Genomic DNA, 17,932 nt, shown 5'->3' with positions numbered 1-17,932 from the left:
CAGACAGATAACCAGCCTGTCTTCTACAGCTGCGTTTGACAGGCAAGGTTCAGACATCAGCCCACTGCAGGCTGTCCATTAGGGAACAAGCAGCTCTATACTGGACAATAGGAAAAAGATTTGATGTTATTCTGGATTAGACATTTATATACACAAAATGATACTGCTTAACACCTGAAGATAATAAGAAAAACAAACTTTCTTGATTCAGGAGCAAAAGAGATAGACCCATTGGTGGCCATGGACACTGTTTTCACAGTTGTTTTGCCATTTTGACTGTCATTGCATATAGTTTGAAAGACTATGCTATGAGAAAAACATAGCTGTTTTTTGATTTAATGGTGATCTAGGCGGGACAGACAATAATATCACCCACTTAATAAATGGATAAACTAAGGCAGAGAGGGGCAGAACAGGTCTTCTTACTTCTGGCATCTGTTTTCTTTTCTGATGTCTGTTTTCACTCTGTAACTCATCCACAATCAAAACTTACTGACTCACAGAATGGTAGTGTAGCAAAGATAATCAGAAATCCTACGGTTACTAGAACAAAAGCCCACAAAGGCAGGACAGCCGCTCACCACTCTCTCCTCAGTGCTGAAGTTAATGCCTGTCCCAGCCTTGGCACTTAATAAATGTGTGTAGAATGAACAAATGGATGAATGAATCAAGAGCGTAGCTGTTTATAAGTAAGGAAACAAACTCCAGGAATGTTAAGCAACTCACCAAAAGTTACTTATCATGTTTTATAGATTACAAGGCATAATATTTTGAACATTTAACATCTCTCAAATGTGGATACTCTTACAATTAATGGTATGTCATAATGTAATTGCCTGTGTTTTTTTTCTTAATGGTGCATGAAATAATGATATGTTAGCCAGCAAATGGAGTCTTAGATTCAATGAAAAATGGTAGCTGTTTCTGGACATATACTTTTCTTCCTGCCAACAAGTGCAAGATGAAGAGGAAGCTGGGGTGTGAGATTGGTTATAAGGTGTAATGCAAGCCGACTTCTCCTGAGGCACTCAGAAGAGACCAGTTTCCAAGAGAGGGACTCATCTCTGAAAGGGTCACTACCCAGTGATTGCCACTGGAGGGCGCATCAAGACATTTCATCAGGAAGACACAGGAGTGCCTTTCTTTTGTCTATGCCATTTGTTGCCATAGATACTGTTTTCATTGTTTCCTTGATGTTTTTTTTCCCCCCCAGGGTCGTTACACCTCACCCACACAGCTCCCCCTCCTCATGATCTGTTTTCACACGCTGAATATATATTCTAATTAATCTTCATCCATGCCAATTTAACAACTTCGCCATAACCAAATTTTCCTAATGGCCAATTTTTATCAAGTGTGACATTTGTAATATTTATTCGGCTGTACTAATGAATTCTGCTTTTTAAAATATTTTCAGGCTCTGAGATCCAGTATCCAATACAGCATTAGATCTCAGCTCCATTCACAAATAGAGTATCAACCGCAAGCTGTGAATACTAATCAAAAGGAGAAAAAATGGGTCTGTGTGGTCTCAGTGTGAGAGAAAATGCCTCTGCTCAATGGTGCTCCTGTCGCTTGCCTTGCCCACTGCCCTGTATGGTTATATTGATGATGGTAAATGGCATTGCTGAAAGCTCTGTGAATTTTTTAAGGCTCCCAAGGAGGTTGCGAACATCGAGGTATTTCACAACTTTTGCACCTACATGACAGCAACATCCATTAGCTTCTTCCAGGCACACTGAAGGCAGAAGCCAGTTATGTGGTTCTCCACTGTGTCCTCAGAGTCACACACAGTGACTGGCATATGTCTTCAGAAAATACCTGATGATGGTTAAATGAATCATCACACAACCATTTCTGTGTGTAGAGTGAAGATGCTGAAAAATTCTCCTGGGTGGAGAAAATCACAAATACCTTTAAGCTGCCTTGATTCAGCACAGCTGCCTCAAAAGCTCTGGGTGGGGTCTTGAGCTAAAAATAGAGTGACTCTGCCTGTGTCCAGTCATCAAATTCTTTTGAGGGTGGGGCCTGAGGTGCTGAAAATATTTTAAAAAGCAGAACACATTTGTCAAGGCAAATATATGACATAAATGTCAAAACTGGAAATGCATTTCCTGCCACCCATAGTACACACAAAGGTGGTTTGATTTGGTTCTGTGTGTCTGCAAATCGTTTTTGGACTAGAGATTCGCCTGGAATGGGAACTGCATCTGGTTTCTCTTGCTAGGCCTAAAACCTAAAACAGATTAAAGGCAAGATCCAGGGGCCTTTCATCACAAGCTTAGAGAAGACTGAAAGCTGAAGGTTTTCACACCGTGAAGGATCTTTGTGTGGAGGGTGCTGAGCAGTTGTTCATCACTTGAGATTCAGCTCTCATGAGGTAAAAAGTGAATGATCCTGAAGCCAGAAGAACTGAGTTTAATGTCACCTCCTCCTGCCCCACTCTGCCACTTACTAGTCATGTAATTTGGGGCAATTAATTTAACTTCTTGGAGCTTCAGTCTGCATTTCTAAGATGGAATGATTCACCTACCTCATAGAGCTCATGTGAAGATCCAAAGAGATCACATACATGAAAGGAGCATAGAATGCCCATAAATATGTCAGAAAGCCCAGGTCAATTACCTCTCTCTTAGGAAGCTTTCCTGGGTCTACATGGCTGAGAGAGTCCCCTCCTTTCAGCTCCATCCCATTAGAGCACTTAGCACATCACACTGTAATCGCTGGTTTTCTTGTCTCAAGGGCAAGGATGATGTCTCACTTCTGTTATTCTGCCATCCTTGTTCTCAAAAGAATTCTCAGCACATAGTAGACACTCATTAAAGGCATTTTTATTTCCTTGCATAGTAGGACACATCTCCATTTTAGACTCCATTTAAACTATAATATAATGTGCATCTTCAGATCAGTGAAACACCATGATTATCAAATGCCTACTCTGTTTCATGTATTGCCCTCAAGACCCCTACACTCAAGGAACTCACATTCTAGTAGGAGGAGATAAACGGTGAACACATAAATTAAAACATAAATAAAGATAAGGTCAGCTGGTGATGAGCTCCATATAGGAAATAAATATGGTAATATATGGAGACTAAAGAGACAGGTTTTAGATAAAGCACAGGAAAGGTCATAACTAGATTTGAAAAATAACTGTTTACTAAGGTACTGAATAATGTCTCCATGGGGAAAATGTTGAATCACCTCGCCAGACATTCTCTTTTGCAAAGATGGTGACTAGTACAGCATGTACCTTCACAGATATTTTTGTGAGGGGTGACACACCCAGTCAGAAATCCTGTTCAGGCACAATTTTGTAAGGAGTGTGCTTGCCCAGTCTTCTCAATTTGTAGTCTTAGCACATGCTGGGTTTGTGCATCGTAACAGCATGTGCCAGCTAGGGTCACCTAGATCTTCTACTGCTCTTTGACAAACTTGAAGAAATCCTTTAAACACCATATTTCATGTAGAAAAAAGGAGAATTAGTTGAGTGGAGCTGGACTCGTATGATGGAATGAGCTATATACATTCACTAAAAGGATGACATATGTAGGTATGTGTAACAAATTACAAGCGTCATAATGAGAATCAATATAATATGATTTTAGAGTCAACTTCCAAGTCTTATAGTTCAAGATCCCGGGAGTAGTTAGGGAGGTATCTTCCCTATTCTTTAAGGCTTAATTTTTTTTTCTTCTGGATGATTCTACAGCACCTTTGCCTTGTTCTTTTGTACCGTCAATGCTGTCATGAGACCAGATTCTGGCCATGCATCTCTCTGTGGGTCATCAAATGCAGAAACCATGCTCTCCTTCCCAGCTGTTCCTTACAGTGGTAGGCACATTCTGGAGAGATGAGGGAGGCTGACTCAGCAAAGCCCCTGTGCCTTTGGCAGAACTACTGGCCCAAAGAGACATGGGCATTTTGGGATAATTAGTATGGGCCAAGGCATAAGCATATCCTTTATGCCTCTATCCTATGTACAGCACAGTCTTTGGAGAGAAGCAAAAAAGGATTGAGATTGAATTTTCCTCTAGTCTGTCAGGAGCAGAAATTGTTTCAATTTAAAAAAATAAAAAGTTCTGATCTTTCTTGCACGCTAAAGTTTCTAAGCTGAGAGCCATATGAGTTATGCTGCTTACAGAGATTTCATAGTCTCTGCAATTGCTCAAAATTATCCTTGAGACACAGAAACACCACTACACAGACTTCCTCAGCTAGAACTTGTAACTCTAGTTATACTTATTGCTATTGCACAAACCAAGCATGTGCTGAGACTGCAAAGGTGCTGCCCCCTGAAGGCTAAGGTGATTCTGGAATTCCTTCTGCTTGCCATTGTCCTTTAGTAACTGTCCCACCCTCAACTCCTGAACTGCCGGGAGAGAGTTTTATAGAGACCGATCTACTTTTCTTGACTGTATGTTAATCAAAAGACTCTTTTCTGTTACTCTGCTTTCTTGCAAGAAACATATTCTTGCTCATACAGTATCTAGAATCAAATTCTTTCCTTGCCATCTGTTGCCTCCATGGGAGGTCATTTTGTTATTATTCTTCCACTCCCCACTATGTGTAGGTCCCATGTTCTTAAACTCTTAGCACTAGAAAGGACTTACTACAGTGATTCTCCAAATGGAGTCTGTGGATGTGTACTCAGTAGTCCATCACGTCCATATATTTTAAAAACATGTTACATCAGTTAGTATCTTATTTGGCTGGAACTACAGAAGGCTGCCTAACTGACATTGCTTGTCTCATATGCTACTGGGGACCCAGGTGATTTATTTCCTCTGTTCCACTCTCAGAGTGATGATCTTTACCTCCCTGCTTATCTCCTCGTGGTCTCAACTTAGCTTGCTACACCTAAAGGTCTCATATCTACTACATTCCAGACAGGAAGAAGAGTGAAAGGTGAAGGGATAAAGAGCTTTCTTCTGGTGAGCCTCTGTCTTTTCATTTCAGAAGGGATACCATCTCCAGAGGCTTCCGCCTCCATCCATTGGTGGGAGCTATATCCCATCAATACCCCCAGCTGCAAGGGAGATTGGGAAATTAGGGGTTTTCAGCTGGGCACATTGCCATCCCACACAAAACTTGAATTGTCCAAGTAGGAAAGAGGGGGAGAATGGATTTTGGATAGCAACTAGCTGTTTTGCCACATGTGTTTTCTTTAGATGATAACCTTTAAAATTCCCATAATATAAGCATTTTCTGGATCTGATTGATGACCAATATAAAATCAACATAAAACCAATAGAAATAGTCTATAAAATGGTTACAGACTAATAAGAGTAGAACAAGGCCTGTCTTAAAACTTAAACTTATCTTTGCCTTAAGTGACTGCCAAATAATCTCACAGTTCACTGAGAGACTGAAGGTCTTCAGATAGTTTGTACAGGGAAAATCCATGAAAAAAGGGGGACATCATGTGGTAAAAGAGATTTGCTTAACTGTGCTGTAGCAATTAGTACCATATTGATGCTAGGAGTAAAGAATTCTTCAATAAAAAAATATAATTCATCACATAAAATTACTGCTCTTATTTCTAACCATTGGAGTGGTAGAGCTATAAGCATAAGGAGTTTATACTTCATTTTCTGGTTTACACATATCGAAATAACATCATAATAATAATTTAAGCCAACACTGGGAGTTCTCAAAAAATTTTTATTTAAAAGAGTTTATTTTGAGAAATGCTGGTATTTCTCAAAAACAAATGAGTAATAAATAATTATTTATTAAATAAGTATTACTGGAACTAATAATAATACTTATTTAATCCCATTCTTTTGATGCCAGAGAGCTCTACAGGGCAAGAGTTCAAAGAGGGATCTCAACCTGGAGCTCCAGTGACCAAGTTTTTGTCTTATGCCAAGAGAAAAATTCAAGGACATGACAAACAGCAAGCAGGAAAGCTCAAGTTTTATTAAGGTTTATTAAAATGAAAGTACACACTTAAGAGAGAAGTGCCAGCAAACTCAGAAAGTAAGTTGCCCACCCCCCTTCCCCACCATTACTGGCTTTGTTTTCTTGAGGGTTGGGGGGTACAGGCAGGGCCTGGAGATGTGGTACTTGCAATACAGGTAATATTATAATGACATTATGATTTTAAAGCTGAACAAAGGACAGGGGGAAAGACTCTGGAGCCTTGTCCTGGAGGGGAGGGTATGTCCCAAGGCCATCTATCCAGCCTCTCAGTCTTCGCTTGTTTTAACACTGAAGTCTCACTCTTGCAGTCAAAACTGGAAGAGGGCAGAATAAGGGACAAAGGAGAAATTCCAGAGCCACAGGGAGAGGGTTGAGTAAGGGACTAAGGAAAAATTCTGGAGCCATATCCTGCAGAGGAAATGGGTGTCCCTAGGCTATCTATCCTGCCTCACTTTCATTTTAAAGATTAAAAGAGAGCTTCCGAGAAGTTAAGCGACTTGAGAAGTTAAGTGTTACCCAACTAGCTGGTAATGAATCTCTGAGTCTTTGTATCTTCCAGGTGTCCCAGTACACTGGTAGGCCAAACAGGTCACTGGTTATATCATTAAAGTATACCTGTCTGTCTGGAACACTATCTTGTAAGCAATTTGAGTCTTTAAAAAAAAACAAACAAACAAAAAACACACACGCAAAAAAAACCATAGAAAATACCAAAAATTGTAGTGCTCTAAAACAAACAAATAAAATAAGAATAGGCTGTTATTGTTGGGGGTGGTGGTGGTTTTAATTCCCAGCCTCTCACTCCCCTCCCCTTTGGCAACCATTATCTTATTCTATCTGTAGGAGTACTTTGGGTCTTATTCAACTTATAGTAACAATACTTACATAACAATAGATTTTATGCAAATTTTGGAAGCACAGACCTAAACTGGGTTCTAATATTTTAATTTATTATTCTGTATTTCCGATTCTGTTACCAAACTCGGGTCCGGTTGCTTGCACCTTATAAGCCAATAAACGAGAGACATGGTTTTGATGGAAGGAAAGCAGGTTTATTCAAGAGTCAGCACCCTGAGAAGACCTTGGACTGCTGTCACCAAGGCCGTCTTACTTCAGTAAAGGCAGGGGTTATTACAGGGAGTGGGCTGAGTAAGGGACAAGGCAGAAATTCCAGGGCTGCTACCTGGAGGAGCGGGGGTGGCCAAAGTAATCTGTCTCGTCTTCTCAGCGCTGGCTTTTTTTTTTTTTCAGGCTGGACCCTCAGAAGCAAAATAAGGAGAGGAACAAGAAGTCTGTGAGTTCTTCTTTTTGGGTGCAAGTCAGTGAAAACTGTCCTTCGAAGCATGCTCTGATAAATGACCTGGAGCAGTCACGTGAGGTCTGCGAACAAAGTCAGCTTCCTTTGAAGTCTGTTCCTAGAATTCTCAATCAAGCAAGTTGTTTATCTACAAGTTACACATTAGTTAACAAGGCATTTTTATGTACATAAAAATGAGAATGAGATTGGAAGGACAAAATATGATTACAATGATAAAACTACAACAATCATGGTTACAATCCCCACTATCATTCCTCATTTCCATTTCTATAGAAGTTTTGTTGATCTACTTGTAGACTCTCGTGGGACAATAATTTATAACTTGCAGTGAGACATGGTGTTTAGTTCCTCCAGTTGCTTTCTAGCTGTCAAAGCCTGTTAGTTATATTTATTATAATTATTTTAAACATTCCGTAAGAGAGTAATATTAACACAAATACAATTAAGCTTAACTTTACAATTCCTCCTAGGACAGGTTTTATTCTTGATTGCATCCATGTCTTGGAATGAAGGAGTAGACATACAAAGTTGGAAGAGTAAGGGTAGAAAAAGTAAGTGAATTACAATGGTATTATAGTAGATAAAGTCTGCTTGAATCAGAGGAAAAAGCTATATTAAAGAAAAAAGTTTGTGTGTGGTTATAATTCCGGTTACAATTCTGCACCATAATACAATAATTCCATTATCAAATGGTGGTGATGATGCAGATAATAGCAGCTAGGAGACCTACCAATAATCAACTACCTTCAAATATCTTCACTCTTCGCTTTCTGTCCTGAACTGCTCACAGAGCTGTTACATTTGATACTCCAGCCTTGTCTGTGGTCTTAGCCATCTTAAGCATCATTTATAGGCCTTTTCATGAAAGAAATTCCTCCCTCTATGACTCACAGAGGCAGAGATGTTCTTCTGGTCAGAGATCAGATCAGGACTTTATGTCCCTCATTTCACATCACGATTGAGATGAGACTGTTATTATTCACTCGGTGGCCTGTCCCCACAGTAGGTGCTCAATAGACACTTATTGTATGACCAGTTAGCTACATCCTGTAGACATGATCCTTGGGAGGACTTGGGCGTGACACTCTTGAGAGACTAGAAAGCTTTATCTTTTAGGTACTCAGGCTAGGATGAGCAGACAGAAAGGCAAAAAGTGTTTGGTCCATGGTAGACACTTAATAATTATTTTGTTAAATGAATAGATTTAGATGTGTGACTTAGACACAAATAGATAATCATTTGCTTTATTTCTTAGATTAGACTTATTGAATACCTCTTATATATGAGTTGTATGTATCCACCCCAAATAGTTTTCATGACTAAACCTAATAAATAGGTAAAGGCAATTTTTCTGAGGAAGTAACCATGGCTAGACAGAATTAGGAGACACTCGGAGCACGCAGGCATCCTGCTGAGTGCCCCTGACATGCTTATTCCCAGGACCAGCTGCCTTCCTCATCCTACGATCCCAGGGCTCCTGACTGGGGGTGGGGAGTGGAAGCCTGAGGACACACATCACACTTCATGGTCCTGCAGAGGCTGATGGGAGTCTGATTTGCTTGAAAACCAACTGTAGTCACTGCTGGGATCCTCTTTATGGTGTACTCCAATCCATGACATGGGGATGATAAATAACCCTTGTGGATAGATTTAATGGATGCAGGAAATGATTTTTTCTAGGGAAGAGGAGAATGGTTTGGTTTTAAGATTTGGTTCCTCTCTTAAGCCTGGTGGTTTATAATTTATCAAGACCTATCCAGCTCATCTCTATGATTCCTTCCTATGGCACCATTTTCTTCAGATTCTAACATATTCCACTTGATGTATGTAATCTACAAAAATGTCAAAGTCATGTAGGAAAAATAAAAATGTTTTGACAAGTGGAATTAGGGAGAGGGTTGGAAATATATTTTTAAAACTTTTATGGTTAAATATTTAAAAGTTAAAAATTTAGCTAGTTTGGGAATACAAACTTTTCTCTTATTCCCTGTACCGTGAGGCTTTTGAACTATCTCTTGTCTTTAGCTTCTACAAAATGTTAAGACAATGCCCTTACTAGTGACCATTCAGAGCCAGCACCTAGAGGCCTGTTTTGAGAGGAGGAAAGTATCCACCAGCCTGGAGCAAGAATGTCTGACTTTTCATTCATTGTGACCCACATGATCAGAAATCCACTTATTTGTGATTACGGTGAAGTCAAGAAGGTCCTCCCTCTACTGAACATGACTTGTGTGTGTTGAGTACATTAGAGGCTTTCATGGCTATTTTCTTCTTGTTGGCCATTCTTCAGAATGCTCTAGTTCAAGGTGTGACTTTGGTGAAATTTAACATGAACACCTCAACCAAATAATGCATTACTTTTGGCTTGCTCTCACGCCACAAACTGATCCCAAGCTGAGGGTTTGCCTCATTGGGCAGAATTCAGTACACGGTGGCATTGATGACTGACAAGAAGTAAAGAGGCTTTAATGACTTGCATGAGCTGGCTAATCATGTAAGCTGCCACTTGCTAAGATTCAACTTACATTTAATCCCTAGGTCAGGATGGCCAGAAAGGACCAGCCCTTCTCCATCAAGCAGAGGCCAGAAGTTGAAGGCTTGGATTTTAGATAAAAAATCAGCAAGAAGAAGCCACAGGGCTGGCACAAAGTTTTTTTTATCTGCTCTTGCAATGGGGCCCCTCAGAGACAGAAAAATACCCAGAGCTACCCTTTAAGAGCTATTACCAATCATCTCTCCAGTATAGAGCAGCCATGCTCTTAAAAACCTACCCAACCCCGGCTTTTGAAAATCTTTTGCAGAATTCTAGAATGGGTCATAATTAATACAAAATAATATCATCTCTGACATGAATGGACCATCCAAAATGTTCACATTTCCTCCTCTCCTCTTACTACCAAATTCCTTGTTTTATTATGAAAAATTCCAATTTTTAACCTATCTTTACCTAATGGTTTATGCCATGATGTAGCTCTCACCATGTCTTCTTATACTTGTGTTTTTATGTTCTTCTGTCTGCTTTATCTCTCTCCATACTCTTTCTTTTCCATTTTTCTCTCCTTCCTCTGTCTCGTACATCTTTCTCTCTGCCTCAGTTTTGTCCTCACTTTTTATGCTACTTGCTCCTTTCCTTTCTCTCCAACTCAGTCTCTTTATATGTCTTTGCAAAGCTCTATGTAGGTTTCTTGCCTGGGAACTTTTCATGCCTCGACTCCCCATGTCCACTTCATCCTCCTCAGATGCCCTCATTCCCATAATATTCTTCACATTCCTGGGCCAAATACTCACCACAATGAAGCCAAGTCCAACAAAGAGTGCCCCAGGGAGATGAGGATGATTCTGATGGGTGTCAGAAGCCCAGTGGGCTTCACTGCAGGTACTAAATCTTTTCCCTCTGGACGAGTGTCTAAATGTTTAGTGGTATAATCTTCTGTTCTCCTCAGGTCTTCAGTGGTGTGGTTTTGGGTCGTCCCTGGGTCTGCAGTGGTGTGGACCTCGGTGGTCCCTAGATTTGTAGTATCACCATTCTTGGTGGTCCTCGGGTCATCAATGATATAGTTTTCTTTTGTTTCCGAGTCTTTAGGGCCGGTTACTGGGTCTTTAGTGTAAAGATTTTGGTTTGTCCCTACCCCAAAATAATCTCTGTTAATGTGGATCATTGATGGCCTGTCATCATCTGCTTTTCCTTAACTATCCTTCCCTTTCAAATGACATGTCTCCCCATGTAATGTGGTTAAAATTTATTTGAGTTAAGGATACTCTTGTATTTTAGATTTAATTCTAATTTAATATTGGATTTAATATTCTACATGAAGCCCCTTGCACTGCAACATGGACTATTCAGAGCTAAGCTATGTCCTTAGAGGGTTTGCCCATCCAGTCTTTGGTTCTGTCCTTTGCAGGTTTGTCTTTTTGTGGAATAGTAACCCTGGCTCCTTCTCCATCTCACTTGCCTCTTGTTGGTATTGCAGCAATTTGGATATTCTGACTCCATGTTTGCACATGTCTCCTCTCATCCAGTTATGTTTGGAGCTCTGGTAAACAAATGAGGCAGGCACTATGATTCATATTAGATTAAATTCAGGTCATGGCTTGATTTAGGTATATGATTTAGATGAGCCAGTTCGTGGATCAGATCTGGGCTGATGTGGCAAGATTGGAGGCAGGGAAGATTCTGGGTGATTGGAGTAGGAGGAGTCGTGGGCTGTGGGTATGCTCTGGTTGGGGTGACAGCAGCACTGAGCTGGGCACAAGAAGAAAGAAGAGATGAATCCTCTCTACCTCCCACCACCTCCACCTGCAAGGCTATCAGGATGGGAGTATTTATTCTTATGAATAAACTCAGCCCACATGGCATATGTTTTGGAGTTGCAGGTCTGACCAAAACAATTCCTCCCCGACCTGCTGCTGATTTCCTAAATTCCTCTAATAAGACTCAAATCTTTCATCTGTCAAGGAGAATTGAAATGCAGAAACTTAAAGTTTCAATATGTGGTGACGGTAGGAGACTTTGGGTGGCAAGCACATAATTCAATATATAAATGATGTATTATAGAATTGTACACTTGAAACTTACATAATGTTATTAACCAATGTCATCCCAATATATTTAATTAAAAAAGCAGAGCATTTGCTAAAAGAGGATGTGAGAAAGATAAGGAACAGGACCTGGGAACCCTGCTTCTCTGTGACAGGGAATTGGAAGCAGACAGCAGGGTCCAGAGCTTCCCCAGGTTCACTCACCTATTCAAGACCTTGGCTCAAGACTCGCCCTGCTATGTCCCAGGGGATTCCTTCTCTAGGGCTCCTGATCCTCATCTCTCCACGCCCTGGGAAACTTTTGCATCTTTCTCTCCAAAATCAACTCACCCAGTTCCGAACACCTGGTTAGAGGCAGCAGCAGCAGGAGGAGAGATGTGGCAAAGCATTTTCATCTTTTCATCTCAAGAGAATCCACATGGACTGGAAGCCAGGATGCTTTTCCTCCTACCTTCTCTCCACTTTTGCTATCTTTCCCACAGTGGTTGTGGGGTTTACATGTGCTGCTGCCAGGGAATGCAGGACTCTTGAGTCTTCCTGCATGGAGAAGCAGCCTGCTCCATGGCTCTCTGTCAGTCAAAGACAGAGGCCTGATACAGAGGAGTGGCAGGGTAGAAGAGAGCTGTCACAGGTGTAAGAAGGGATCTTGGCTCTGGTCCAGAGTCAGAGTTGAGCAGTAACAGGGGATCAAGCTTGTCATCGTGGGTGGCATCACTTTCTAATGCAGAGCCCTAAATAAAGAGCGTTCTCCATATGAGCTCTCAGTGCTCAGACAGGGGCTTAGACTTCCTTTTCTGCAAGTGGGCACATGCCAGGCCTGCTTGGGGGAAGAGTACATGGAGAGAGGAGGGCTAGATGTCAGGGGGCACAGAGTACCTTGGTGCTTAACAGAAAGGAGTGTCACAGATGAGCCACATAAACATCCAATCTCTCTGCCTTAAGACAGCCCCTCTTCTTTCTCCCATCCCCCAAATCCTTTTCATGGCTCATCTCCAGTGCTCAGATTTACCTCCTTACTCCTACTGCAAGGGCCTTTACCTGCTGAGCTTTCCTCAGTAACTAGATGAAACCAGTTCACCTCCAAAGGTCCTATCAAGCCTGGAATGAGAATGCTCATATTCCTTCCTTTTTTAACACCTATCCTTGCCTTATTCAACATTGTTCACAAAATTATAGCTGGTTCTTTTTTCATTCAGAGGTAGAAGTATCCTGCTATTTGTGGGGCTCTCTATTTTCCAGTATCCTCTTAACTTGAAGAGGGCTCAGGAATCACAGGAGACTCTGGACCATGTTCTTTTCTGGTAGCTGATTCCCTGAAAGTCAATTTAATGACTATCCAGTTTACCAAATTTAATTGAATATTTCAACTACTAGTTTTATTTGAATGAATTACATATTTTCAAGCAGAATATTATTTAGATGTATTTTTAAAGTACTTCTATATTTTATATAACCAATGAATATATTTTAAAAGACTGTAGTAAGCAGAAGATATTTTAAGTAAAAAGGTATAATTTGCATATAGCAAAATTCACTTTTTTTCAGGTACAGGTCTTTGAGGACTTTTCTGTTTTGTTTTAAAACCTAAAACTTTTTATTTTGAGATAATTTTAGATTTACAGAAGATTTACAAAAATAGTACACTTTCCATATATTCCTTATGTCAATGTTTACATAGCACAATTATATTAATAGAAACCAAGAAATTATATAATTTATAAAACTACAGAAACTAAGAAATGAACATTGTTATAATCCTATTAACTAAACTACAGAATTAATTCAGGCTTCACATGTGTTTTCATTAACGTTGTTTCTCTGTTCCAGGATCCAATCCAGGATCTCATGTGGTGGCATTTACTCTTCAGGCCTCCTTAGTCCCCTCCAATCTGGGACAGTTCCTTTTTCTTTGATTTTCAAGATGTCGACACTTTTGAAGAGTACTGGTCAGATAGACATCATACAGAATGTCCCACAACCTTGGTTTGTCTGATTTCTTATCATTAATTTGATTTCTTACAATGATATTGGGGTCGAATTATTGAGAAGGACACCACAGAGATGAGGCACCCTTCTCAGTCCATAGTACCCTGGAGCTCATGACAACAACATGACTTATTACTGGGGATGTTACCCTTCATCCCTCTGCTAAGATGGTGTCTGACAGGATTCTCCTCTGTGTAGTTACTATTTTTCCCTTTGAAATTACTAAGTCTTTAGGGGGAGATATTGTGAGACTATGCAAATATCCATTTTTTCTTAAACATTCACCCACTAATTTTGGCATCTGTTGGTGCATCTTGCTTGCAGCAGTTATTACTGTGGGATTGTAATGGTGTCCCTCGTTCCTTCCATATTTCTTAATTGGAATTCTTCTGTAGGAAAATGTCATACCTTCTCCCCAGTTTATTTATTCAGATATTTATTGTGCTCCGTGAGTTATGACCCAATACTGTCACTATTTATTTTGTTGCTCCAACTTTGGGCATTGGGAGCTCTTTAAGATTGACTCCAGTGCCTTTTCGATATCTTCCACCCCGTTTTCATAGAAGAGGCAGAGTCGCCGAAGGGACAGTGGGGGAAAAAGAGGTGCTTCGAAGGGGGCCCGCTGCCCTCCCACGGTTGTCCTGGTCGCCGCAGCCGCGCCTGCTCCATGTCCGCCTCGGGTTCCTAGATGCCACGCCTGCTGCCGCGGTCTCCCGCCTCGCAGGAGGCAGGAGCTGGGCGCCTTGTCGCCGCCCCACGGGGAGTTACAGTACCTGGGGCAGATTGAGCATATCCTCAGCTGCGGCTTTGGAAAGGATGACCACCGGGCACCGGGACCCCGTCGGTGTTCCACACGCAGGCGCACTACAGCCTGAGAGATGAATTTCCTCTGCTGACACCTAAACGTGTATTCTGGAAGGGTGTTTTGGAGGAGTTGCTGTGGTTTATCGAGGAATACACAAATGCTAAAGAACTGTCGTCCAAAGAAGTGAGATTCTGGGATGCCAATGAGTCCTACGACTTCCTGGAAGGCCTGGGATTCTCCTGCAGAAAAGAAGGGGACTTAGGCCTAATTAATGGCTTTCAGTGGAGGCATTTTGAGGCAGAATACAAAGATATAGATTCAGGTTATTCAGGTCAAGGAGTAGACCAACTGCAAAAGGTGATTGACATGTTCGAAACCAACCGTGATGACAGAAGAATCATCCTGCGCGCTTAGAATCGGAAAGGTCATCCTTTCACAGCCCTAGTTTGGTGCCATGCCCTTTGCCAGTTCTACGCGTGAACCAGAGGCCAGCAGACCTGGGCCTGGGAGCACCCTTCAACATCGCCAGCTACTCCCTGCCCTCCTACATGATCACACACATCATGGGCCGGAAGCCAGGTGACTTTGTACATACTTTAGGAGATGCACACATTTATCTGAATGACACTGAACCACTGAAAATGCAGTTTCAGCGAGAACCAAGGCCTTTCCAAAAGGTCAAAAGCCTTGGAAAAGTTGAGACAATCGATGGCTTCAAGGCTGAAGACTTTCAGATTGAAGGGTATAATCCTCACCAACTATTAAAATGGAAATAGCCTTTTAGAATGTTTTTAAAGGAGTTGTTTGAAGGATGCTATCAGTCATTACGGGTTGGATTGGATGCTCAGGTGAAAGTTCCTTTTGCTCTAAATAAAGAAGGAACTAGGTCAAAAATCTGTTGGTGACCTATCAGTTATTCATTAACTCTTTAAATTTAATTTTTGTTTTTTAGGCGAGGCAACCTTTGGTCGAGCTCACAGATTGCAAGGACCTTGTCAGCTTACAATCCTTTATTTTTTATTTGTTACACTACAGCACCTGGTCTTCTTAGGTGGTCTCCTATCCAAGTACTAACCAGGCCCAACCCTGCTTAGCTTCCAAGATCAGGCAGGATCAGGTTTGTTCAGGGTGGCATGGCCATAGACAAAATTTTTAATTTTTCAGTTAAAGTTGATATTTAATATTGTTTTATGTCAGTTTCAGGTGTGCAGGGTAGTTATTAGACTTCTACACAAGCTGTGAAGTCATCCCCCCAATTAGTCTGGTACCCACCTGGCGCTATACAATATAATTGACTATATTCCCTATGATGGACTATTTTGTATCCTGTAGCCTCTAAAAGAGCTTTCTAAAGGTCCTGCCTTTCCAGCCACCCATTTCTCTTCATCAGCTTCAATCTTGTAAACACAACTTGCTGGTTTCCCTTTGAGGAACTTTAGCTTTATGGCCTCAGTCACTTTTTTTCAGAGGTAGCCTTTTCCACCCTGAAAGATTTTCTCTCCAGCCGCTTTCCCCCAGCTTCCTTTCCTCCCAGGTGAAGTTTGATGTTTACCCTCCAGCCTTGTTGTCCCGACCTTCTTGTTTTGACAATACAAGTCCAGACACTGGAAGGCTGTTCTGTATTGATCCTGCTCTGGTTTCAAGCCTCTACAAGCTGCATGGGGCTCATCAATCTTGGGCACCCTGATGAGGATGCCACAAAACAAGAGCTCGCCAAGTTGGCCCCAGCCTCTGCCTGGTGGGGCTTTACTTTTTCATTTTTAGTAAAAACATATTAATCTCCTAAATTTATTTTCTTTCAGCCTAGCATTTAATACCCAGAATCACCTGACATTCTAGCCCTGCCTCCCACTAACCAACCCTCTTTATGAATCTTAAGGTCGATATGCTTGGGATCTTCATGCCTCTTCACATTTTGGTTCTTTTTATCTATTTATGTATTAGTTGGTTGAGGTATACTTCAGTTCTTTTGCTTACCTTTTCAAACCTTCCACCCATTGCAATCCTATTCATTCCACAAATGTCACCTCTGGCGAGGAGTCTTCCCTGATTTTCCTGATTAGTACTAGTCACTCCTTCTGGTCTCCGTGGCTCTTTATATGGAAGTGATTACCCCTTGCCCGGGTATTGCGTGCATGCTCTTCTATCCCATCAGATGCTGGGTTCCTTCTCCTGTGGACAAGGTCTGTACCATGTTTGCGTGTCTCCAGCACAAAAAGGCCTTTCACATCTGCCATCTTGACCGGTCTTCATTAACTCTTAAGGTTGTCGCCATTGGCAAATATAACTGTACTGGTTTTCTTAGTAATAAAAGAGTTTGTTTAACTCTGAGGATGTATAAAAATGCTGAGATTATGAATATAGTCAGGAGAGTAAAAATTCATATACTCCTAACAAAAACATGTACATGCATTTCAATCCCATGTTTTTATGAAGATTAGTAAATTTCAAGGATTAGATGAGCTATTCCCCAAATATGAGTGAACTGAATAGCGTCAGTCATAATGCTAATGCATAGTTGGTGTGGTTACAAACATTTAAAGTTACATTTGTTTTATATGTTGCTATAATAAAGAAGTGTTCTGCATTAATTTAAAAAAAAAAGTACTTTCTTACATTCAGGCAAAACAAGGTGTTCTATGCTCATTTTGTATTCTCTTTGCCCAGGCCCTGGTTTCAACCACTTCTCCACATAGTTTTTTATCGTTGTCGTTTTGCTTTGTTTTTTGTTTTAATTAGGGAATAGTATTTAGGAACTAAGATCAGGGCATTAGGTATTCTCATTGTTAATGGAGTATTGCTGCTTCTTGTCCCTCACAGAAATTAGAGCTAGAAAATATAGGTATGTATACTAACTCATGGGTAAACACATATCTGTATTTCTGAATTATCTATCTGCATACATATTAAACACAAGCATGAGTTTATTTTAATATTTGAGGTTCCTCCAAGATTAACACAAGGTTTATTCTAGCCTCTCCCCTTTCTTTATTTGTAATTTCTCTGACATGGTTTACCAGTATCTACAATATTTCTACTTGTTTATTTAACCCTAGTAAACACATAGTGGTTTCAGAATCATTCATCTACACCCATATGTGAGAAAAAAATTTACCAGTTAAGAGTATAGTGTTTATGCACAGTTCTTTATGTCTTTAGTCTTAAAGTCAAAACACTATGTTTCAGAGTTACTTAGATAAGTTCATTCTTTCCCATCCTCTTCAGTGTGGTTATATGATTCATTCTTCAGAGTTTGCATTCCACCTCTCCCCAACATCCTAGTTGATTTGCTAAATTTCCAAACAATAGAATTCACTTTCTGTAGCATATAGGTCTAAGTGTGTTGATAAATGATGGAG

At 40.7% G+C, this 17,932-nt stretch overlaps 2 pseudogenes; one reads left to right on the top strand and one right to left on the bottom strand.

Annotated features, from left to right (window-relative positions):
- LOC102888419 overlaps positions 1 to 15,349 on the top strand; it is a 29,885-nt pseudogene extending 14,536 nt beyond the window's left edge.
- A 250-nt stretch (positions 15,350 to 15,599) lies between these two features.
- On the bottom strand, positions 15,600 to 15,718 carry LOC112481226 (annotated as a pseudogene).
- Between the last annotated feature and the right edge of the window lie 2,214 nt (positions 15,719 to 17,932).

Source organism: Pteropus alecto, unplaced genomic scaffold (genome assembly GCF_000325575.1).
Source record: "Pteropus alecto unplaced genomic scaffold, ASM32557v1 scaffold555, whole genome shotgun sequence".
Taxonomy (NCBI): Eukaryota; Metazoa; Chordata; class Mammalia; order Chiroptera; family Pteropodidae; genus Pteropus; species Pteropus alecto.
The sequence above is the reverse complement of the archived record's forward strand: the minus strand, read 5'-3'. Positions and strand labels throughout refer to the sequence as shown.